Here is a 26,353-nt window from a genome sequence, read left to right as displayed (position 1 = left end):
CAGCCATACAAACACACACACACACACACACACACACACACACACACAGAGGCAGTTTTCTTAAGTAGAATTACATGGAAGACAAAGCTATAAAAATGTGATAATAGAGAATTCTTATTAAATCCAAATTCATATGTCAGATCATCTTCTAAAAGTGATATTTTTCTGCCATGCTCCATTTTCCTCCTCTTATTTTTTCAACAGCAAACTCTAAGAAATACAACAATGGGTAGGGCACTTGCTTTCTAGTTTCGTTGGCCTGGTTTGATCTCTATCACCCAATAGGTCCCCTGAGTTCTGCTAAGAGTAAGTCCTTAGTACAGAGCCAGAAGTTACCCAGGAGCACTACTAAGTGTACCCCAGAGGGAAAAATACACAAACAAGAGCATGTTGGAGACTTGGCAAGCATAAACTTCCATCTGGGGTTCCTGGGAGTAGTAGAGAAAATATTGCCTCACCTGATAAAAAGGCCCAAAAGAACCTTGACTTTCTAGTTCCTGCTATTTATACTGAAAGTGCAGAGTTGGTTGTTTTAAATTTCAATCTTCTTGATGATATCATGAAAACTAGATCACTAACATATTCTAAATTATACTAATTCTTTAGTAATTATATAACAGGGAATTCCATATGATGTTACCTCTTACATCCTGTTCTGGAAAATACACTCTTTTTCTTTAAAGCTACTTCTAGTATTTGTTAACTTTGCAAAGCTGATACACAGAAAGCTATCTTTTGAACATGTTAAATAAGTTTTAATTGTTCTTCCAAGAGAAAATAATTCATTATTTAAAAGCTGCTATTTTATTTTTATCCACACATGAGCTTTATCATTATTATTAGAGATAAATTGTAAAATATATTATTTTAAAAATATTGCCACATTTAAAAGTCCCTCAAGAGAAAAGCTATCCTTAGTAATCTATTTCATTAGTTTTTATACCATGAAGAGCTGTATAATTTAAAGAAAAAAAATTGAGCTTTTATTTGTATCATAAATTTCCTGAAACAAATTTAGTAGATAGTGTAGTTTATCACAGCTTATCACAGTTTTCAATTAGATTTCTCAAGTTAACACTTAGTATAATCTAAGACAATACTCTGCATTTATATAAAGCATCTCCAGGTAATTCTATATCATACCCATAGTTGAAAACAGCTCAACCAAACTGTGCATTCCTTTATAGTTAATGAAATCTTGCTCGAGTAAAGTAAAGGCCCTCCCGTTGATCATCGATTTGCTCGAGCGGGCCCAGTAACGTCTCCATTGGAGACTTTGTTGTTACTGTGTCTGGCATATCGAATACTCTCGGTAGCTTGCCGGGCTCTCCGAGAGGGGCGGAGGAATCGAACTCGGGTCGGCCTGTTGGCTGTGTGCAAGGCAGACGCCCCACCTGCTGTGCTATCGCTCCAGCCCAATGAAATCTTATGAAGGAAAATTATAAAATTACTTAAGTCTTTGATCGAGCGGGCCCAGTAACGTCTCCATTGGAGACTTTGTTGTTACTGTGTTTGGCATATTGAATATGTCACTTGCCAGGCTCTGCCGTGCGGGCGAGATACTCTCGGTAGCTTGCTGGGCTCTCCAAGAGGGGCGGAGGAATCGAACTCGGGTCGGCCATGTTGGCTGCGTTGCAAGGCAAAATGCCCTACCGCTGTGCTATCGCTCCAGCCTCCTAAATAAACCACACTGGCCCGTATGGGGATCGAACCCGCGACCTTGGCGTTATTAGCACCACGCTCTAACCAACTGAGCTAACTGGAGCTGGAGCGATAGCACAGCGGGTAGGGAGTCTGCCTTGTATGCAGCCAACATGGCCGACCCGAGTTCGATTCCTCCGTCCCTCTCTGAGAGCCCGGCAAGCTACCGAGAGTATTCGATATGCCAGACACAGTAACAACAAAGTCTCCAATGGAGACGTTACTGGGCCCGCTCGAGCAAATTGATGATCAACGGGAGGGCCTTTACTTTACTTTACTTTTACTTAAGTCTTGTCATGTGGGTTTATACAGGTAGGGGAGTGGTTGCCAGTTAATTTAAATTACTTTCAACCACTGTTACACTAATCTAATGTAATATATAGACAATCAGAATATTATATAGTTTTTCATGGTGTATAGATCACTTGATCACTTGATGTCCAGTTACTCATCGATTTGTTCGAGTGGGTGCCAGTAACATCTCCATTTGTCCCTCTCCCTTGTTAGTGTAGCCCAATGGTGTCATGGCGTCTGCTCGCTACAGGAACACAAAGAATCTCAAAACATTTGTTCAGGGTCTTTTTTTATTTTCTTTTTGGGTCACACCTGGCAAAGCACAGGGGTTACTACTGGCTCTTCACTCAGGAATTACTACGGGCAGTGCCTTGGGGACCATATGGGATGCTGGAAATCGAATCCGGGTTGCCACGTGCAAGGCAAACGCCCTACCCACTGTGTTATCACTCCAGACCCTGTTCAGGGTCTAGAAGAAGTCTGACCATCTCATAGGTGGGCGGCCATGCATTCTTTTGATATTACCTGGAATCCAGTCAGTAACGGCTCTAGTCGAGCAGTTGTCTTCAAATTGCATTACGTGTCCAGCTAGTATAGATACTATAAATTTTTAAATGGCAATCCAACTAATTCTGTTATGATAGAAATTACAAAGAACTGTATGTTTGAGATTTTACATAATAATTTTATGAACATGTAATGTCTTTTACTCTTTCATTGCTTACATATATAGATAGAACAGCCAAGATCATCAAATAGCAAATATGTTCACTGATATGTTATCACAGATCACAGATCATCCTGTTATTCGTCAATTGCCTCGAGCAGGCCCCAGTAACGTCTCCTTCATCCTGGCCCTGAGGTTTTATTCAAGGCTCTTTAGGAGAATGAGACCCATCATTGTTACTGGAATTTGGCATATTGGGTAGGCCACGGGGAGTTTGCCAGACTCTGCCGTGTGGGCAGGCTACATTCGGTAGCCTGCCAGTTTGTCAAAGTAGGAATGAGATGTCATAATAAGATGTCGCACGGCCGCGAATGTGGCCGCGCGGTTCCGGGAGCTGGTTTTTATAGTCTCAGCATGGTGGTGGCTGGTCCTAGAGGTCTTCGGCTGCCAGGGCCCTGGCCAGGGCGGGGAGGAAAGCTCAACCCGCTCCCCTCTAAGGGGCCCCGGCGAGGAATAGCCAGGCGTGGGGGCAGGAGACTGCGCTCTTCTCCTCCGGGAGCTGTTTTTTATAGTCTCAGAGTCTTGGCCGCTGATGGGATTATACGGCGCCAGGGGGCCAGTTGGTGGGTGTGACCCCCGCCTACTGGAATTTGGAGGATCTGAGTGGAGGATGCTCGACTCCAATCCGAGTAGGCTTGGAGATCTCGGCCCCGGAACCCACGTGGCTTTGTTCCTCTGCCGGTACCTTCAGGTGTGCGGAGAGTGGTCTCAGCATGGTGGTGGCTGGTCCTGGAGGTCTTCGGCTGCCAGGGCCCTGGCCAGGGAGGGGAGGAAAGCTCAACCCGCTCCCCTCTAAGGGGCCCCGGCGAGGAATAGCCAGGCGCAGGGGCAGGAGACTGCGCTCTTCTCCTCCGGGAGCTGTTTTTTATAGTCTCAGAGTCTTGGCCGCTGATGGGATTACATGGCGCCAGGGGGCCAGTTGGTGGGTGTTATCAGTACCAAAATGTTAGTAGTAAAGCTTTAGAGAAGTCAAAACTTATGTACAGATTTTATTGCACAGGAATTGGGTTATGATTTATAAATCGAGGTTGATAGTAAGATTTTTAATCGACTTTGAATTGACTTTTTGTGGGATGCATGAGATGAGTTCTTATTTCTCTTCTTTAACTTGTGGCATACCAGTTTTTCCAAAACCCTTCTGCTAAAGGGCCATCCTTGCTCCACTTGACATTAGCTCCTTTGTCAAAGATAATCTGATCATATACCTTTGGGTACTTCTGATCTTTAATTTTTATTCAATTTATCTGAGATTCTATATTTATTTCAATACCATCCTGACTTTATTACTGGTATACTTAAAGCTGGGGAAAGAAAAACCTCACATCTTCTTTCCTATAATTATTTTGGCTATTTGAGGAGATTTATTACATCAGCTTAATTCTGAAAACATTTGGCACATCTGAAATTTTCTGGATATTTTGTATGGAATGCATTGAATCCATATAGTGCTTTGGAAAAGATGATTATTTTAACTATATTGAACCTTTCATCCATATACAATGATGTATTTCCATTTTTCTGTTTTTTTCTATTCTTTTAGCAGTAATGAGTATTTTTAACTAGATTTTTAAAACTTTTATATATTTACACAGGCACCAATCATGCATAGAGGATGGTATTATACTGTAAAAGTGCACTTAAACACTTGCTCTGTTATCATTCCTGTAAATCATTATTATTGTGATACAAATATAAATTAAAATATATACTTTTCCTAACAAATACTAAAATTTCAAATTTAATTATTTAAAACAACATAGGTTTACATAGTTTTCTTATACATTAATCTTTCCACATGCTTAGGTGACTGATACCGGTTTAGACTTTTACTTTATATTCAAGCAAGATCTTTATTTATACTAATATTCCTTTTCAATTATGAAGTACAATGTCTATACAATGTCTTCTTGAGAGTCATAAGGAATTTTTAGGGTGTTAGGAAGTGCTCATTTCTCAGCTTCTTTTTTTACATTGCAGAATAAATTATAAAGAGAAAAAATAATTTTAATATTTAAGTGTTTATATAACTCATAATTAATATTAGACATCTTTTTGCTGTTCCCAAATCATCATTCTTGACTACCTTTACGTAAGTCAAGAAAATCTTTAATGCAATCATTCAGGTCTGGGATTTTTCTGGGTGTCTACTTTTGGAATGGTACAAAGAATGCTTCAATATCCATAATAAGCATTTATGTTTATTAATATGCTCACCCAAGGATCTTTCTACTTTGACCTTCCAATTATTACTCACTATGCACAAGCAAATCTCAGCCATCAACTCTCAGACAACCAAAGGTGTAGTGCTAGCTCACAAGAATACTATGTTGTGTGGGTCCCTTATTGTTAGGTATAGTCCTGACCACCCAAAATTCTTCCAGGGTTTCACCGAGCAATGCTCTGGATGCCTTGTGGTACCAGGAATCAAACCCAAGTCAGATGCACACTTTTTTTGTTATACTGCGTGTTAGTCTCTCGCTGATTTGTTTTAAAAAGACTTTTTTCAGAGGAGCTTTAGGTTGCTACTTAATTGGGTAACCTTGTTTTTTTGTTTATTTGTTTGTTTCACTGTCTCTGTGTTGGAATTCATAATAACAACAAATCCTAAAGATGTCTATATATAATAATAACTTTTAAAAGTGCCTTTTTCAAGGTATTATGGCTATACTAATATAGCACAAGTTTTTTTTAGACTTATTTTAAAGTAGTGGATTTTTTTTTTGCACAGTTGAAAGTGTGACATTATAGCTTTATATCATCAGGTGATGCTCAGGGTTTATTTCTGGCTCTTTGATCAAGAGTAACTCCTGTCAGTGGTTAAGGGGATCACATACAGTTCCCGGTATCAAACTAAGATTGGCTATGTGCAAGAAAAGCACCTTAACCCTGTAGTACCTCTCCTGCCTTAGATTTTTTGGCTTAATTCATCAGTAGGCATTGAAAAAAACAGTTTTCTGGGGTTTTATTTGTTTGTTTTTGATTTTTCATGGCTTACTGAGAGGTATCTTCTTTACTACCAAATTTGGGCTATCATGAATAAAACTGCTACAAAACTCCATGTTCAGATTTTTGTGTGGATGTATGTGCATAAGCTCAGTTTATAAATACCAAAAGACAGATATGTGGATTAGTTATATGGCAAATGTCTGCTTGTCTTTGAAAAAAGTAAAATTTTCAATTATTTTTTGAAAAGAATTATTATGAATGCTCCATGGATCGCAAAAGTGCTAATGTCTGTGCTTTTGACATACTTTTTTTTTGTGTACCTTTGATAGCTGTAGTTTTTTCATACCCACAGCAATATTTGAGGGTTTCTGCTGTTCCACATTTGATCGGCAATTTAAATTGTCATTGTTTTAATTTTGACCACTAGATGAGGATGTAATTTTATCTTATTGTTATTTCAATTTACATTTTACGTATAATGCATGATGTGCCTCTCTGTTCACGGTCATTTCCCAAATGTATATCTTTCCTCCTTGATATTTTGATTACTTTGATAACTTGGGTCAATGTATTAAGGAAAAATCTTATAATAAATTCTGGGGAAAAATCTAGACTTATAGTTGATTGGCCACAGATTATCATTTTAAGGGAAATATAGTTTCTCAGATGAATTCTATTAGAGCCCGCCCTACCGAGGCCAAGAGTTGCCCCCCACAAGCGACACTCTGGCATGGTCATGGCTCCAGAGCCATACAGACCTAATTCAGAGCCCGACTTCTTTTGGCAGAAATATGAATGGACTATGCATTGAACTATGGTGCTGTGCCCTCCCCCCCTCCCCAGGAGGGAAAGGGCGTCTGTCTCTTCCTCCTTCCCCTGCCCCTTGGCAGCAAAGTGGCTGCCACCTCAGAGCTTATTGGACAGCCAGGTATGAGCTGGATGAGCCGGTGGTGATAGGGCAACTGTGGCCTCATGGGATGGGGGGGGGGCACAATCGACACATCCTTCCTGCCCTGCCAAGGCCGATAGTTGCCCCCCACGAGTGGCTCTCTGGCACAGCCATGGCCCCAGAGGCACACAAACCAATCTCATAACTCTGCAGCTTTTGGAAGAAATCCCTTTAGACTTAATTAGTAAAATATCAGAAATCCAAAATGGTGGGGATGCTACCGTGCCTGTGCAACATCATATGGTCTTCATACCCAGCAAGAGAAAACAATTATTTCACAATGCCTTTTCAGCAGGTCTTATTGTTGGAGAAAATTCCAAATAATAATAGTGCATATTTTGTCAGAATAATGAATATAATCAAAGTAGAGGGAGTTAAGTGGAAATAATCTGCCTCACAAGCATCAGGAGAGGGGGGAGAGGGGGTGTATATTGAGGTTCTTGGTGGTGGAAAATATGCACTGGTGAAGGGATGGGTATTTGATCATTGTATGACCCAGACTTAAACCTGAAAGCTTTGTAACTTTTCTCATAGTGATTCAATAAATAAATTAATTTAAAGCTCGAGTAAAGTAAATGCCCTCCCGTTGATCATCGATTTGCTCGAGCGGGCCCAGTAACGTCTCCATTGAATTGAACTCGGGTCGGCCATGTTGGCTGCGTGCAAGGCAAATGCCCTACCGCTGTGCTAAATAAATAAATAAATAAATAAATAAATAAATAAATAAATAAGATAGACTCCTTGAAATAAAAGAGAAAGAAATTTATTAGAGTACCTTTAAAATTTCTCCGACCTACAAAATTCTTTCCTAGACCAACCACTAATATGAAACTCCATGTTGCTAACTCTCTAGTTAAAATAACTTAATTTATATATTTGTACTTGTTCAATTTGTATTTTAAGCACCAAAAAAATAAATTCTGCAGTTTTATCTGCATTTGAACTTTTTCTTCTTGATAATTATTCCAGTAGTGGCCAGAAAGACAAACCTCAGCTCTGGAGCAATAGTATAGAGATATTAGTGCTTTCTGTGTCTGCAGCCAACTGCAGTCTGATCCTTGGTAAGACATATTGTCTCTTAAGAACTAATGCAAATGATCCCTGAGCACAGAACAAGGAGTAAATCCTGAGCACTGACAAGTTCGGCCCCAACCAATCCCAAAACTTGTGCCTCAGAAATACTTACAGTATAATCCTCAGAATCCAAGCAAAATATTCTATTCAAAGCCAAAAAAATCTTTTGCAGATAAAGTGTAAACATTCTGAAATAAAGATATAATCTTTTATTTCTCACATGGGATTTAACCTACCTCTGTTGCCTTTGAAAATATAGAGAGTTGTGAATCAAGGAATATAAATGTGTTTTAGAAAAAGAAAAGTAAATGAAGCATTCTTTCCTAGGGACTCTGGAAAAAAACACACCTCTGTTGACAATTTGACTTTATCCCAGTGAGACATGTATCATACCTATGGAGCTTGAAGTATTAATTTATATTATTGTGATACCAAATAATATTTTATGGCAACAATACACAATAATTGTCATCATAAATTTCATAAATTCAACACACATATACACTCTTAAACATGGAGACTACCCAATTCTCATACTGATTATGTCTAGGATGCAAACTTTTAAACATTTAGATCATGCCATAAAAATGGGCTGGAGAGATAACAGAGCTCGTAGGGCACTTGCCCTGTACATTACTTTTCTGGGGTAGATTCTCAGAAAAGGTATACACCTTTAAAACCTGGACAGAAATAGTTCATGTTCAGAGAAAAAGTAAAACAAAACAAACAAGCAGAGCTGGTTGTGACAGAGCGACTGAAACCTCATGCGAAGGGGGGCATTCCCGGCTCATCCTTCACACCCTACCAAGGTCACAAGTTGTCCCCCATGAGTGGCTCTCCAGAACAGCCATGGCTCCAGAAGCACAAGGACTTAATACAGAGCCGGGCAGTCTGCGGCAAAAAAGTGAATGGACTATGCGTTAATCCACGCCACCATGCCTGTCTGGAAGGGAAAGGGTGTTGCTCCCTTCTGCCTTTTCCCCTCTGGACAGCAAGCTGGCGGCCGCCTCAGAGCTCTTTGGAAAGCCAGGTATGAGCCGGTCGTGATGGGGCGACTGAAGCCTCATGGGAAGGGGTACATTCCCGGCTCGTCCTTCACTCCCTACCCAGGTCATGAGTTGCCCCCCATGAGCGGCTCTCCGGCACGGCCATGGCTCTACAGCCATAGAAACCAATCTTATCATTATCTGACTCTGGGCAGAAATACTTCCAGGCTTAGTAAGCAAAATATCAGAAATCCAAAATTGTGTGGCCACTGTTGCGGCCACGCAACGTCATTTGACTTCTTGTAACCAGTTGTAGAAAACAGATTATTTCACAATGCCTTTTCAGCAGGTCTGATTTTGTGGTGTAAACTCTAAATAATAATGGTGCACCTTTTGTCAAAACAATAAATCTAATCGAAGTAGATAGAGTGTTAACTAGAATTCATCTGCCTTACAGGCATAAGGAGGGTTGGGAGGGGGTTATATTGGATTTCTTGGTGGTGAAAAATAAGTGCTGTTGAAGGGAAATGTGTTTGATGATTGCATGACCAAGACTTAAACCTAAAAGCCTTGTAACTTTTCCCACAGTGATTCAATAAATAAATTAATTAAGAAAAAATTTAAAAATTAAACAAGCAAACAAACAAACAAAAAAATCCATACCAAAAATCAGGTTGACCTGTGAAATTGTTGCCAGTATTTAGAGGTACTAATGCATAAATCTTATCCACAAAATAAATTTCATCCTGCAGTCAGTTTTATTAATGATATTTTGATCTCATTGTAGTCAAAATACCTTAAAATAACTTTAGTTTCCTTCAAGGAATGACACATGCCAGTTGGTTTATTATGGTACAACTCTAGACTAGATAGACCTGCATAATTAAAATAAACTATGCTCATGGATATATATGCGGCGAAGGAGATAGTTCAAAGTATTAGTAAACATGTTTTGTCAACTGAAGGCCTGAGATTAATCCCTAGTATCACATAGATTTCTAAGCATTGCTGAGAACAAAATTTTGAGCAGCATGCTAGGAGGAGCGCCTGAAGTTCATTGGCTGTGCCCCCAAATAGAGCTCAAAAAATGTACAGAGAAACCACTGGGACTAGACTTCTAACCATATGATTTGAGAAATCTAAATGCTCCAAGAAAAGGACTTCATTTTCCAGTAGAAAGCAAGCATGAAACCCCTACTGTTTTATTTCCAGATGGACACAAACATGTGTGCACTTCTGAAAACAAACAAACAAACGAAAATCTCACTGCAGTTCTTTTCTGCAGTCTCTGCATTTCGGAGTGAAGATAGGGTTTGGACATCAGTGGACACTTAATCCTGACTCTACTCTTTTCTAGTAAAGAAGTAAAATTGGTGATAAGCAAATTGTGTCAAGCATAGTTATCATTATAGCTAAAATTAAGACAATAATAAAGATATATATATATACATATATATATATGTATGTGTGTATATATATATATATATATATATATATATATATTTGAGAAATCACCGAACTGGGAGGGAGTGTGTTTTAAACATTCTTATAATTTTAAAAGATGGTTTCGAATCAGGTGAGATAGTAAAGTGTATAAGGTGCTTATTGTATATAGTCAACCTGGGTTTGATCCCCAGCACTGCATATGGCTCTCAAGAGTCCCCTGCTGGCCCCCTCTGGGAGTAATCCCTAAGCAGAGAACCAAGACTAAGTCTTGAGCATAGTCAGGCATTGTCCAAAACCTAACCTCTTTCCACAAAATTTATATTTTAAAAAAGTGTAGATACTTCCAGAGATATAGGATACAGTGGGTTAAGCTCTTGCCTTTTATGCTGTCAATCCCACTTTGATGCCGTCACTGCATACAGTTCTCTGAGCAGCAGGTATAATGTCTGAGGAAAGAGCTAGGAGAAGGCCCTGAAAACATCAGGCATGTTTTTAAACATTTAAAGAAAAAAATTCTTAAAGTTGCAGAATTAAATTTATTTCTGCACCTCCAATATGCTTCACTAAGTGAATTAATACAAGATTAATTTTAAATACTAGGAATATGTATAATGTATTAAATTAGAACAAGTTTTTCCCTTTAACTTTGCTGATTTCACTTGAGTTTATAGTTACTGCTCATTATGTGCAGCATCTGCTTTATTGAATAAATCAATAAATCAATTAGAACCATAGAGCACAAGCTAACAAAGGAGCACAAATCCCAAAGCTTACAGATCTGTATATGAATTCTTCTGGTTAATTCTAATAAAATGCAGCAGAAAGAACATTAAATTGGAAAAGTGTAGACTTGCATTCTTTAGCCTAACACCTTTCATTGATTTCTTTTAGAAAACACTTCAACTAAAATATGAAAAAGCAATCATATACAAACTATTTCCACTAATTCTTCTTCCACAGTTTCACTGACTCCTTTTTCTCAAAGGACATTAAATGAATCTCAGCTTTATGAAATGAAAAATTCAGTAACTCACCTTTATTTGGGTCAAGATCCAAGGTGGTATAAGTTGTTTTTATTTCCTTTTAACTCATGCCTTATTCTTCACAAAACCTCATTACCTAGCCTAAAGAAGCATTTGAGGCAAAATAGTCAATATTGTAAAATTACTGTCAGTATTTATAATATTGTCCAATCTAATTTTGATGATGAATAATTATGTCAAAATATTTGTCTTTGCAACATTAAATCTGGATATTTGGCTTCATATCTAAAGATATATATAGTGTATATATAGAAGATATATATAGTGTATATATAGAGAAAGTTAATTATAATCACTACTTCTATTTGTTAAAACATGTTTATACACATATGCACATATATATTCTTTTCCTATTATTATAACATATTCATTGGGAGTCAGGAGCCATATGGACTATATTTAATTCTACATTTTCTTTTCAACCACGTAAATATAGCTGGCAGTGGAATGGAAACAGAATTCATGATTGGTGCTGGGAAAACTCTTTAAAGAGCTCTTACTCAATTCAAAACATTACCCCTGCTGACATGAAGAAGAAGAAGCAATCATCAGAGTAATGTTGTCCAGTTTGAAAACAGAAAAGAAACTTGAAAATGGAAATAATACACTATGGTATGGCAGGAAAGAAGAATGTGTCTATTGTAAGAGAAATAGGGAGACTTCATGCTAGCATCACCTGCACCCCTCTTAATATTTCACTTGAGAAATAAATAAAACTTTATCATTGTAAGTCCTAATTCTAAAGAACCAGTCCAATCTGCATTAATATAGATACTAAAATACTTTAAAACAGATATAACATAGAAATATATTGACTATTTCTATTTTTGTTGTTTTACATTGAAGATACTGAAGAATTGAGAGACACAGTAAGCAAGAACAATGTCATGACAGGGGCCAAAAGTAAAGAAAATCCAACTAGGCCACAGGCTCAGTTCTTAAAACTGAGTTAAGCTCCTGAAACTGAGTTAAGTTTTCATTTCCCCGAAATGGAATAATACAAAACCAGCCAACCAGACTCCACTTGAAAAGTCCCAGGGCCCAGCAGGAGGGCTCAACCAATCAACAAACACCAACTCAGTAGGGCCAATGCCAAAAATAAATCATTAAATAACCATTGTTAACCGCAAAGAATGGGAAGCCTATGTAACCCTACAGTACAAAATGCTGACAAAAATTAGAGTTGGGGTTCTTGTAAAAACTCCACTGCGTTGCATGAGACTCAGACCCTAGCTCAAGCCAGCAATAAAATTCCTTGCTTTTGCATCACAGAGTGGTCTCTTACTTCTATCTCAAGCCCGGTTTAACAATACATTCTTTGAACCAAATATGCTCATCACAAAGAAATAATGCTTTAGTAAATCAATATATTCCCACAGGTCATACATAAACTATCCAGGATTAATTAAGGATATATTAGCTGAGAGAAGACAGTCACACAAATAATGAATAATCTCTGAGAATAATCTCTCATATCAGCTACCAGTATTCTTTCTTAGACAACTACAAAGACATTCTGATAGTCATTCTAACAAAGACCATCCTCACATAGGTCTTCTGGTCTTCAGAACTACGAAACAATATTTAAAAAAATACATTTTTCATCTCATATAGATGTATATGTTTAAATTAAAATACTAATATTTTATTATCATATCTTGAATTTTAACATGATTAAATGGCATGGGGCTGGAGCGATAGCACAGCAGTAGGGTGTTTGCCTTGCATGCAGCCAACTTGGCCAACCCGAGTTCGATTCCTCCGCCCCTCTCGGAGAGCCCGGCAAGCTACCGAGAGTATCTCGCCCGCACGGCAGAGCCTGGCAAGCTCCCCGTGATGTATTCGATATGCCAAACACAGTAACAACAAAGTCTCCAATGGAGACGTTACTGGGCCCGCTCGAGCAAATAGACGAGCAATGGGAGGACCTTTACCTTTACCTTTTAAATGGCATGCAATGACACAAAACATTCTAATACTAATCCAATTATAAAATTGAAATTCAAATTTTCATTCTCATTATCAGCATAGTATATTGCATTGTTTAACTACTGTTTTGATTTAAATTTGCTGATTGAGTGAAAGGTGGCAACAGAAAACTGCTAATATTTCCAAAAAAATGAATATTTTGGAACCAAGAAAAATACATATGCATATATTAGCAGTCACTACCTAATATTCCTTTATCTGCTTATATATTTTTACTTCAATTTATCATTTCAAGGTCTACCAGTATAACGTGTATTTTGTTCTTGATAAAAATTAAAAGTAATGCAAGTGTATTAAGGGGTTATAATTTCTACAATTTAATGATTACTTTTGATTCTAAAACCGATTTGTTCTACATGCTTTGGTGTTTTAAAATAAAAAGAGGTAGGGGGTATGGTGCCACCTGTGAGGCGAGTGCATCAGCAGACTGCTGGCACCGTCAGGCTTTCAGATACCCCAAAATTGCTGCTGTGCCTTTGGCCAAACCCCAAAAACTTGGGGCAAAGTTTACCAAGAAAGTAAACGGCCAAAAGTTAGGTATGTGGGAGACACACCCACAAACCACCTCCGGCTCAGCTATATAATTGCAGGCATGGCCTCTCTGGTTCCTGATTGAACTGCTTAACAGCCACGATCCCAGAGACTCAGAAATGAATCTCAGAACCCAAAGGCTTTTGGCAGAAATGCATCCTATTCCTGCAGTAGGTTACTGACGCTGGGCCACTCCAGGTGGGAATAGGTTCTGTGCCTTGGCCTGTTTCCCTGGGTGGTCCAGTGACCACCATCCTACAGAGGACACTGGACAGTCAGGTTTGGGCCTGCAGTTACGAGACACATGGGGCCTCACCTGATGGGGGTGAAACCAGCCCTTTCTTCCCCATCGCAGCAAGACCCCGAGTCGCTGCCTACAAATGGCCTTTCTGCCTCCTGATCAAGCTAATTAACAACCATGGTCCCAGAGGCTCAGAAACAAATCTCAAAACCCAGCGGCTTTTGGCAGAAATGCATCTGGATCGCATACAAGATGGCTGCCACCTCAGAGCTTATTGGAAAGCCAGGTATGAACCGGCAGAAACGGGGCAACTGCAGTCCCAAAGGGAAGGGGGGGGGTGGTACTGGCTCGTCCTTCATGCCCTACCGAGGTCAAGAACTGCCCCCCACAAGCGGCTCTCCGGCATGGCCATGGCTCCAGAGACAAAAGGACTTAATCCAGAGGCCAGCAGCTTGCGGCAGAAAAGTGAATGGACCATATGTTAAACTACTGCGCCATGCATCTCCAGGAGGGAAAGGGTGGTGCTCCCTTCCACCTTGTCCGCCCCTCCCCTGGCAGCAAGATGGCCGCCACCTCACCTTATAGGAAAGCCAGGTATGAGCTGGCAGTGACAGGGAAACTGCAGTCTCATGGGAAGGGTTGCGGTATCAGTTCATCCTTCACACCCTACCGAGGTCACAAGTTGCCCCCCACAGTGGCTCTCCAGCACAACCATAACACTAGATGCACAGAAACCAATTTCGTAATTATCTGGCTGTTTGCAGAAATCCAAAATTGACATTACATGATTCTCATAACAAGCTATAGAAAACAAAGTATTTCACAATGCCTTTTCAGCAATTCTGATTGTTTGGGGGGAAATTCTAAACAATAATGGTGCATCTTTTGTCGAAATAATGAGTGTAATCAATGTAGAGAAGAGTTAAGTGGAAATCATCTGCCTCACAGGCATTGGGGATGGGTGGGAGGGGGGTATATTGGGGTTCTTGGTGATAAAAAATGAGTACTGGTGAAGGGAGAGCTGTTTGATCATTGTATGACTGAGACTTAATCCCGAAATCTTAGTAACTTTTCCCACAGTGATTCAATAAATAAATATAAGAAGAAAAAGAAATAAAATTATGAAAAAATTAAAAAATAAAATTAAAAGAGGTAAACAGGAGAAATAAGTGATATCAGTGAAAGGTTCTCTTTTTCGAGGAGAATCAGGTTGAATAAGTCTATATTTTAATATATTCCTGTAAGTAGAATAAAACTGCAATGAGAATTACATAGACAATAAGATGCATCTTTAAAGTGTGCTGTTCTAAGTAAGAAACAAAAAAATAATGTAACTCCCTGGACCAAATTCTTTTTAAAACCAGAGATTTACCCTGAGTTAGTGATTAATATGGTTCCAGCTATAAGCACAGCACCTCGTAGATACTAGAGTATCGAGAAACATTAAATCAGTGTTCAACTTTACAATTTCTTACATAAGCTTAAATACTAGAAGACAACCAACATCTTTTTTAAAAAATCTTTACATTTTAATCTGAAACATGCTCTAGAGCACATTTAATATGGTTATTGCTATTTCCTTCATTTTCAAGGAATTTTATTTTTATTTTTTATTATTTAGGTATTTCATTTATTACAACCAACATCTTTTGATTCTATTTTTAACATTTTTAAAAATAATCTGCCCATTCTTTTAGCTCCACAGCTTTACACAATAAATATCTGGTGAAGGATTAAGCAAATGAACAAGGGAACAAACATGCCACTCTGTCATTGTGAATATGCCATTTCACAAACAGAAGAAATGTTTGTATTTTAAAAAGAGAGAGGAAAGAGTCACCTCTGTTAACCTTCTTTTTCTCATCTCCTTTCTTTGTCTTCACCCCCTCAACACCCACATGTAGTTCAAGATTAATCCAAAAGAAAAAAAGATTCTATAGCAGACTGTAGGAGCAGAAGGAGGTATTTGGCCTTGGTATTTTTAATATGTGTGTTTGTAAAAAGGAAAAGGAAGATGAGAAAGCCAACATTCAGGAAGCAATTGGAAAACAATACTGGTAGAGGGAAGCAGGGACCAAGATGAGGAGCTGTGGATAAGGGGATTCCTCTCCACTACAATCTTAAAGAGAAGACCAAGCATGTCTAGTTGCTTATGACATTAAACAAGCTAGAAAATAAACTGTATTGGAATCCTAGTTGTGTCAGGAGGTGACACCTGGATCAGGCATATTCCAAACCCTCTTCAGAAAAGCTGCAGGAACTCAAAGAAGTTGAGCAATTCCTGTTTGAATGGATAAGAACCATTTGCTATAGGAAGATGTTTTTATTACACTGAAACACATTTATGTGGTAGTTCAGTAAAAAATGATCTTGCATAGTAGAAAAAAACTAAAAAAGAAAAGGGCATCTTTTAGTAAGGAGCAAGACAATTCATAGCAGAGAGGATGTAGTTTCAAATGCTCAGCTGTCAAAAAAGTGTAGATTATATCCTAGGTATAGCCTGCTGCCATGAGAAAATGATTCCACCTCCAGCATGTTTGCAGTTCACTGTGGTGGTTCACCAACTTTTGGAATCTTTAATATAAAAGAACACATTCAAAATGAAAGTAGGATAAAGATTCTAGAGAACTACAAGCTCAATTTTTCTTTCTGCTTTTCAATAAAACACTAGTTGTCTTTGCGTTGCTATCGTCACTTGATCACTTGACATCCTGTTACTCATAGATTTGCTCGAGCGGGTGCCAATAACGTCTTCATTCATCCCTGTCATGTAGTGTAGCCCAATGGCGTCTGCTCATTCCAGGAACATGAAGAGCCTCAAACTGATCATTCAGGGTCTTGATGAAGAAGTCTGACCACCTCGTAGGTGGGAGGCCATGAGATCTTTCGATGTCCATGGAATCCAGTCAGTAATAGAGCTAGTCCAGCAGTCATCTCTAAGTCTCATTAAGTGTCCACACCATCTGATTTTCGATGCCTTGGCAAATGAGACAGGGCCCCTGATTCTTGACCGTCGATGGAGTTAGGAATTCCGTATTCTTTCTCTCATTTGAGTGAAGCGTGGTACTCCAAGCATGGTACTCTTTCAATTCCTCTTTGGGTGACCCAAATAGCGTTCTCATCCTATTTTCATAGGGCCTAGGTCTCTGAAGCATATGTTAATGCAGGATGTACAGTGGAATCGAAGAGATGTGCTATAGTATTGCCTTCATATTTATTTTATGTTATCGAATCACAGTGAGATACAGTTATAAAATTGTTCATTATTGAATTTCAGTCATATAATATTTCAACACCTGTCCTTTCACCAGTGTACATTTTCTATCACAAATGTCCCCATTTTCCTCTCTCCCCCACCTGCCTCTCTATGGCAGGCAATTTTCTTTCTCTCTCTCTTTCTTTCTTTCTTTCTTTCTTTCTTTCTTTCTTTTTTTCTTTCTTTCTTTCTTTCTTTCTTTCTTTCTTTCTTTCTTTCCCCTGCTTCTCCTCCTTCTCCTCCTCTTCCTCCTCCTCCTCTTCCTCATCTTCTTCCTCCTCTTCCTCCTCCTCCTCCTCTTCCTTCTTCTCCTTCTTCTTCTTCTTCTTCTTCTTCTTCTTCTTCTTCTTCTTCTTCTTCTTCTTCTTCTTCTTCTGCTTCTGCTTCTGCTTCTGCTTCTTCTGCTCCTTCTGCTTCTGCTTCTGCTTCTTCTGCTCCTTCTGCTTCTGCTTCTGCTTCTTCTGCTCCTTCTGCTTCTTCTTCTGCTTCTTCCTCTTCTTCCTCTTCTTCCTCTTTCTTTTTGAGTTTTATGGTTTACAATACAGATACTGAAAGTTTTGCAGGTACATCCCATTACCTACTTTTACCAGTCAGTTTCTTTCCAAAATGATCATTTCCAACTATTATTGCCCTTACTTATGTAGTATAACATACTTTTATTGGAAAATAGTACAAATTCATAGAAATACATATTAGTGCCCAAACTCAGTCTGTCTTATTTAGTATTTTAATACTAAATATATATCATTCTTCTGTTGATCTTAAGGAATTAAAATACCCTGATATGAAGAGGACCATATGGCCAAGAGTGTGATCACTTTGCCAGTAATACACAGCCTCTAGCTTCTGAATGCTTCAGTCCAACAACCACAAGTAACTGGATACTGCTAATGGCCAAAGAGTTTGAAAATTAATCTCTAGTCTCAGGCAAATATACACTTGTGAAACACTGAACAAAAGATTCAACTAAATTGTACCTGTACTTCACCCACAGCAATTGTGAGATAGTAAAAACTTGTTGTTTTCATTTACTACATTTATGGCTTGCAAGTTACTGACAGTCTGATATATAACTTAGAAAATTAAAAGTTTAATTAAGTAGCTCATATGAATCAGAACCAATACCAACTCTTGAATCCCATTCTGGCTGGTATGAAAGCAAACATACTTAACAACTTTATATTATAAACTTTCATTTAGACCAATATGATGTATATATTTTAAATTGCTGCATAATTATATTTGCTGAGGTTTATTTCATTGCTCTGCATGTGCTTATGAAGTGATTATATTGTCCAATATAGGATATTTAAATTGTTTGCTAGTTAAACCAAAAACATAACACATATACATATATTTTCTAATTAAATATTTTTTCATTTCATTTAAAAATTCTATTCTCATTCTTTCTAAGTAGAAAGAACGATGAAAAATTATAAATTCTTTTAAAAATACTACCCAGTTCCTAGTCTGATATGATTAACAACTCCACTGGACTCCACACACACACACATACAAAGATCATTTTTATTCTAAAACATACTAGAAACTTAGATATATAAATATAGATACAATACTGATTTATATACATATGTCAAAATGTCTCACTTATTACCGACTGCCAGCGAAGGGCTGAAGTGATAGCACAGTGGTAGGGCGTTTGCCTTGCATGCATCCAGCAGCTGGGTTTGATTCCTCCTCCCCTCTTGGAGAGCCCGGTATGCTACCGAGAGTATCTCACTTGGCAAGCTACCCGTGTCATATTCAATATGCCAAACACAGTAACAAGTCTCACAATGGAGACATTACTGGGCCTGCTAGAGCATATGGATGAACAACCGGAGGACAGTGCTACAGTGCTACCGTCAAAATGTCTAACATCGACAACTAATATTAACTAGTGAATAATAGCTCATACTTTATATTAATTAATAATAACAATGGTAATAATAACTAATAAAAAATATCATGGTTTACCAGATTTAGAAAATATGACTATTATTAACTTGCACACAACGTAGCACTGTCCTCCCATTGTTCATCCATTTGCTCGAGCAGGCCCAGTAATGTATCTATTGTGAGACTTGTTACTGTGTTTGGCATATCGAATATGTCACGAGTAGCTAGCCAGGTTTTGCCATATGGGCGAGATACTCTCGGTACCTTGCCGGTTTCTCCGAGAGGGGCAGAGGAATCAAACTCGGGGTGGCCGGGCAGGCCACATGCAAGGAAAATGCCTTACAGCTGTGCTATCGCTCCAGCCCAATATGTTTTAATATATTTCTGTGGAAAATAGTAAAAAACAAAAACATATTACTTAGTCTTCAAAAGGACATATACTAGTCCCAAAGCAAATTATGATAGCCACATCATTGTTACAATGTTGGCACAGGTCAATTTTTGAAAATCTGAAAATCCTATAAAAATGCATATTGAATGCTTTTCAGAAATTTGAATAGGTTCTAGAAGAATTTGTAACACTGATATTTTATCCCCCTCCATATTTTATTAAGCTAGAATGTAATTAACTAGAGGTAAGGAAAGAGGGACATAGATCTGATAAAGTATAAGAAAAACACAAAGATTCTCAAATTGAAAGATATTATTAATATGACTTGCTCCCAAAATCGAATATCACACTTCGAAATTGCACTCAAGGCCACTGTTGACACCCCTTTTCCAACCCTGAGCTAGATCAACAAACCTTAGCTAGAATCGCAAAGAAAAAGGAGAAAACTAGAGTAAGATCAGCTAGTACCAAAAATGATAAAATGATTCTGAACAACCTTATACTACTGAATTGGAGAACCTAAAAGATTAAGGATAAGTTTTTAATGTCTTACTTCCTTTGATGATTGAATCAGGAGAAAGTAGAAAACTTGAGTGAACCACATACTAGCACAGAGAACAAAGTAGTAACAGAAGTCTGTCCCAGAACAAAAAACCCAGGCTCTCATAGATTCATGTTAGGTGTTATAACTATATATATATATATATATGTATATATATATATATATACACACATATATATGAAATATGGGCTGGAGCGATAGCACAGCACGTAAGGGTGTTTGTTTTGCATGTGGCTGGGTCAGCCGAACCCAAGTTCAATTCCTCTGCCCCTCTCAGAGAGCCCGGCAAGCTACGGAGAATATCTTGCCCTCAGGGCAAAGCAAAGATACCCATGATGTATTTGATATGCCTAATACAGTAACAAGTGTTACAACAGAGATGTTACTAGGCCCGCTAGAGCAAATCGATGAACGTCGGGAGGACAGTGACAGTGACAGTGACTTTACTTTTTTATTTTTTTCCTTTTTGGGTCACACCCAGTGATGCACAGGGGTTACTACCCCTAGCTCTGCACTCAGGAGTTACTCCTGGCGGTGTTCAGGGGACCATATGGGATGCTGGGAATCGAACCTGGGCTGGCCGCGTGCAAGGCAAACGCCCTACCCGCTGTGGACAGTGACTTTAATTATAATTATTTTTTATGAGAGACGGTGAAACAGATAAAGTTGACTCTGTTAAAAAATGGGGGGAAATGGCTCTAGGGATTGTTACAAACTTGAGATCACAGAAATAGCAGGACATTTATCAAAGTTTATGAAGAACCTGGCTGGGATAATAACTCAAGTGGTAGTGCATAAAGCCTAGCATGTGCAAAACCCTAAGTTCTCTCCTTGGCATTATGTAGCTCCTAGCTCTGCTAGATGTGGTCCTGATAGATCCCAAGGGTCCCAGGGCTGTTTTCAAATCTTCACTAATACAAAAATTATTGTCAAGGGTCACCTATCCCCCCTCACCTTGGCTGGCTGTGGACCCTTATAAAATATGATGAAGAACTAAAATTAACTGTTTTCTCTTTTTCAGTAAATTCTCTATCTTTATTTATTTACTTATCTGCCTCTCCTGTTATCCTTATATAACATTGGTTTTGTCCTTCCTACATAGCCTTAGGTCTTTTTGGTTTATTGGGTTGTTCCCATCACAGTGCTCCTATTCCTCCATCTTTATTTGTAACTTCTTTCTTTGTGCTCTCTTGACTTGAAAATATTGTTTTTCTTTTCTCCCTAAGTCCTTTGCACAGTTTATTCAGAGCAATGTCCTTTTTGTATGGACACAAGAAGACAGTATATGCTATGACTTTGTAATGTGACTTTCACTGATATCTTTCTCCTGGGCATCTGTTCTCTCGCCTAAGCCTCAGCTGCCTTCACTTCCTAGCATCCCCAATGGCAGGGTCCCCACGAGGAACTGGATGGAACCAGGGCAAGTGGTAAGCTACATGCCACCTTGGCATCCAGATGGGCCTGGCAGAAGCACCATAATGCTTAACTATAAATTAAGAGCTTGGTCATGGACAAATGCTGTCATGATCTAAAAACGTAATAACTAGATTCAGACCCTGCTGGGTTAGCACAGATCAATCTGGCCGGAGTGCTGTAGTCTGAGTCTGAAGCAAGATGTTCCCAGGACAGCTGCCCTACCAGCCTCAATGTATCTCTTACTGTGTACATACAAAAATAACTAGTATTAAGATGTTGATAAAGTCACTGGACTGAGGAAAAGAGAAAATCATCTTAAGAGGTATTTTGCCTAAGGCAGTCAGGAAGGGCTTTGGAATACCTCTTAAGTGGTGTTCCCTTTGAACTTGGTGGGTCCTCAGGAAGGGCTTTCTTATGTTGATTTTGCTACCTGACTGGGTGCAGTGTCATCCCAGAGTGCTGGAGAGTTGGAGAGACAAGAGGGTTGGAGAGGTGAGAGAGAGAACAGGGTGGCAAGATGGACTGCTGAGAGGTTAGCAAGGGGGACAGAGAGAGAAGGATGTAGAAGAAGAATACAGGAGCAAGCACGTGGAGAGAGAAAGAGAGCCTGGGCTGCGAGATGGAGCATAGAGAGATGAGCAGGAGAGACAGGAGACTCTGGGCTATGAGATGGAGCATGGAGAGATGAATGGGAGAGACAGAAGGAGACGGGAATGAGGGGAGTGTGAGACTAGAATGAGAGGCTCAGAGAGATTGGGGCAGGCATGGTGGGAGAATGGAATAAACGGCATCTGATCAATCAAGCGGCTTGGCCCTTATTTTCTCCGCCGTCTGCCCCATGGCCCAGGTCCCCCCAGCTGGGGGAGCAGCCCAAGGCCCCCTGAATGTAGGTGGCTAGGGGAAGAGCCATGGGGGTCTCCCCCTGACCGCCCATGGAGGTTTTATACAAGTGTGCTATCATCATCTATTGCCAAGAATTTCATGATGACAGGTTTGTCTGGTATTAGTCAACTAGAATTTCTGTGACACAGTTTTAAATTATTAGGTACATTCTATGGGCTGGAGCAATAGCACAGTGAGTAGGGTGTTTGCCTTGCACGCAGCTGACCCAGGCGACCCAGGTTTGATTCCTCCTCCCCTCTCGGAGAGTCCAGCAAGGTACTAAGAGTATCGTGCCTGCACGGCAAAGCCTGGCAAGGTACATGTGACGTATTCTATATCCCAAATACAGTAACAAGTCTCACAATGTTACTGGGCCCACTCGAGCAAATCGATGAACAATGGGAGGAGAACGACAGAGTGACAGAGTGACAGGTACATTCTCTATCAGGTACATTATAGATTATTAATATTATTATTGTTGTTGTTATTATTATTATTAATATTATTATTAGGTACATTAGAGATCACCCCAAAAGCCTCCATCTTCCCTCCAAAGAGCCCGGCAAGCTACTGAGGGTATCCAACCCTCATGGCAGAACCTGGCAATGCACCTGCGATGCACCAAATATGCCTGCAACAGTAGCTAAAATGGGTCTCATTTCCCTAACCCTGAAGGAATCTCCAGCTGAGTTGTGAAGAATGAGAGGGCTTGTACTAAGGGCTTGTACTAAGCAGACGTGCAAGTCAACAGGTGGGAAGGTGCCCCACAAGCAGCTGGCCACAAAGGCGGCCTGCAAGAGCACACCAGCCATAGGCAGCATGAAGAAGCCGCACTGCTACCAGCCTGACACCATGGTGCTACACAAGATCTGCCTGCTGCCGATCTAGTGTCTGGTGTGTAAGATCGCACAGGACTTCAAGACCATCCTGCACTCCCAGAGCTCAGCAGTCATGACTCTGCAGGAGACGTACGAGGCCTACCTGGTGGGGCTCTTCGAGGACACCAACCTCTGTGTATTCCCCGCCAAACACATCACCATTATGACCAAGGACATCCAGCTGGCATGTCGCATTCATGGAGAGAGAACATAAAGTTTACGATGCTAAAGTCTCAGGGCTGCAGCAATACCACTCCTGGGAATATATCCCAGAGAGGCAAAAAAGTACAGTCGAAGTGGCATCTGCAATTGTTTATTCATTGCAGCACTCTTTACGATAGCCAGATTCTGGAAAAAAACCTGAGTGCCCGAGAACAGATGACTGGTTAAAGAAGCTTTGGTACATTTACACAATGAAGTACTATGTAGCTGTTAGAAAAGATGAAGTCATGAAATTTACATACAAGTGGTAAAAGTAAGTAAAGTAAAGGCCCTCCCGTTGATCGTCGATTTGCTCGAGCGGGCCCAGTAACGTCTCCATTGGAGACTTTGTTGTTACTGTGTCTGGCATATCGAATACTCTCGGTAGCTTGCCGGGCTCTCCGAGAGGGGCGGAGGAATCGAACTCGGGTCGGCCATGTTGGCCGCATGCAAGGCAGACGCCCTACCCGCTGTGCATGGAAAATACCATGTTAAGCGAAATGACTCAGAAAGAAAGGGATGGACATAGAAAGATTGCATTCATCTGGGAAACATAAAGTAACAAAATAGGAGACTAACACCCAAGAATGGCCAAGATTAGTACCAGGAATTTTACTCCATGGCTTGGAGGCCAACCACACATGCTAGGGGAAAAGGCAGCTCAGATAGAGAAGGGAACACCAAATAAAGGTGTTGGGAGGATCCTCCCAGGATGGGAAAGACATGCTGAAAGTAGACTATAGACCAAACATGATTATCACCCATTGCCTCTTTTGCAAACCACAACACCCAATAAGAGAGAGAGAACAAAAGGAAATGCCCTGCCACAGAGGCAGGGTGGGATGGAGGGGATGGGGGGTGGGAGGGATACTGGGATCCGTGGTGGTGGAAAATGGACACTGGTGGAGAGATGGGCATTTGATCATTGTATAATTGAAACCCAAGCAAAAAAATTGTAAGTCTACAACTGTACCTCATGATGTCTCACTAATAAAAATTAAAAAAAATAAAATAAAATCTCAGGCCTGGGACAAATGGAGACACTACTGTTACCCGCTCAAGTAATCGATGATTAATGGGTTGACAGTGACAGGTATATTCAGTAGATGAGATTTAAGATCAAAATATATTTCCATTCTTAACAAAGGAATATTTCCATTCTCAGCTTTGGCTTAGCACTGTAGATCAAATCATATTTAAGCCTCCACTGGATAGGAGAGCAAACACTAAAGAGGAAATAAACATGATGCTTAATAGCACAGTACTGGAATTTCTAGCCACTGTAATATATCACCAAAATATTCAATAAAACAAGATCTTAAAGGAAGAATTAAAATTTCATTTCTTTGCACATAACTGATTATCTATATAAAACTAAACTTTACTTAAAATTTATATAAAAGGGGAGCTCTAGTAATAGTTCTAATAATAATAGAAGAAAAATTGAAAAATGGGTTAAGTTTTAGAAATCCTTTTTCATATTATTGCCAACTGTACAGCTGCATAGCTATATATATAGTTATCTATATTTACAGTTATAAAACTCAAACTATATATATATAACAAACTATATATAACTCAAACTAGTTATATATCTGTAAATAGACAATGTATCAATAGAACATAATAGTGTACCCAGAAATAAGTCATCAGAAATATGCCTTTTCCCCCAAAGAATTAGAGAATTCAATGGACAAGAAATAACCTATTCAATAAATGATGCTAGAAAATTGGACATATATTAATTAATCATGAAACAAAATTCAGAACCATTTACCCAATTTTAACTCAATACATATGTAATTCTATTGACTTTTTATGATGGATGTATTATGCTAACATTAAAGCAAAAAATTATAGACATGTATGCCCTTGTAAACCAATGTTACCTCAACAAAAAGTATCATAGACTTAAATGTAAAGTAAAAACTCCAAATCTTCTAGATGATTTCATTTTAATGATCAAAATCTAAAATTGCATGCATGCAAATGAAATTAAGAAATAGAATAGTTTACTTTGAATATAATTATAATATTTTAAGCTACTTTGAACAGGTGCATCAGCATGTAAACATTGCAGAGAATGTTAGTAAACCCACTATAAAAGAAAAATAGAATAAAATCATTCTTTGATACTGGAATATTTCAACCAGAAGAATATTCCTGAATGTATCAGAGATATTTTCCCTTTTTCATAATTCTTTTAAGAAATACTCAAGATGACAGAAATATATCCAACCATGATAAACTGATAGCTTGCTCTGACACAATAAATTTACACAGGAAGAAATATATAAAATCGCAGTTGTATCATAGTAAAATAGCATAAAAAACACATTATGAAAATAAGTCTGAAATTTATCAAGTTCGGAAACATATGCAATTCATAGATTCCAAGGAAAATAGTAATTCATATATTGTTTTACAGAATTCACATAGCCCAGACAAACTGTATAAGATCTATTGAAGAGCAATATAAATGAAAAATAAACTTTTATTTATTTATTTATTTCTGAATGGCGTACAATTATAGTACAGATAGTAAACTTGGAATAAGTGATGCAAATCCAAGTTGTCCTGAGTAGGCACTCTTTAAATTTTTTGTTAATAACTACAGTTTCTCTATCCTTCGTTTCCTTCTTTAAAAATTAGTTATCACCTAAATTTTACGTACTTATGCTTAAGTGCAAGATATGCCAAGAATGGCACGGGGTGGCACCCAATGAATATTAGTTCACGATCACGATCACGACCATCCTGTTCGTCAATTGCCTCAAGCAGGCCCCAGTAACGTCTCCTTCATCCTAGCCCTGAGATTTTTAAAAAAGTGCCATATTCAAGGCTCTTTCAGGGTTAGGAGAATGAGACCCATCATTGTTACTGGTATTTGGCATATTGGGTACGCCATGGGGAGTTTGCCAGACTCTGCCGTGTGGGCAGG

General features: G+C 39.0%; 1 non-coding gene across 1 annotated transcript; it reads right to left on the bottom strand.

Annotated features, from left to right (window-relative positions):
• Positions 1–1,691: 1,691 nt before the first annotated feature.
• On the bottom strand, positions 1,692–1,767 carry TRNAI-AAU (transfer RNA isoleucine (anticodon AAU)). The gene has a single exon. It is a non-coding gene; the product is annotated as a tRNA-Ile (tRNA).
• Positions 1,768–26,353: the final 24,586 nt, after the last annotated feature.

This window comes from Sorex fumeus, unplaced genomic scaffold, assembly GCF_029834395.1.
Source record: "Sorex fumeus unplaced genomic scaffold, SorFum_2.1 ptg000007l, whole genome shotgun sequence".
Taxonomy (NCBI): Eukaryota; Metazoa; Chordata; class Mammalia; order Eulipotyphla; family Soricidae; genus Sorex; species Sorex fumeus.
Note: the sequence above shows the minus strand (reverse complement) of the source record. Positions and strands in the feature narration are given on the sequence as shown.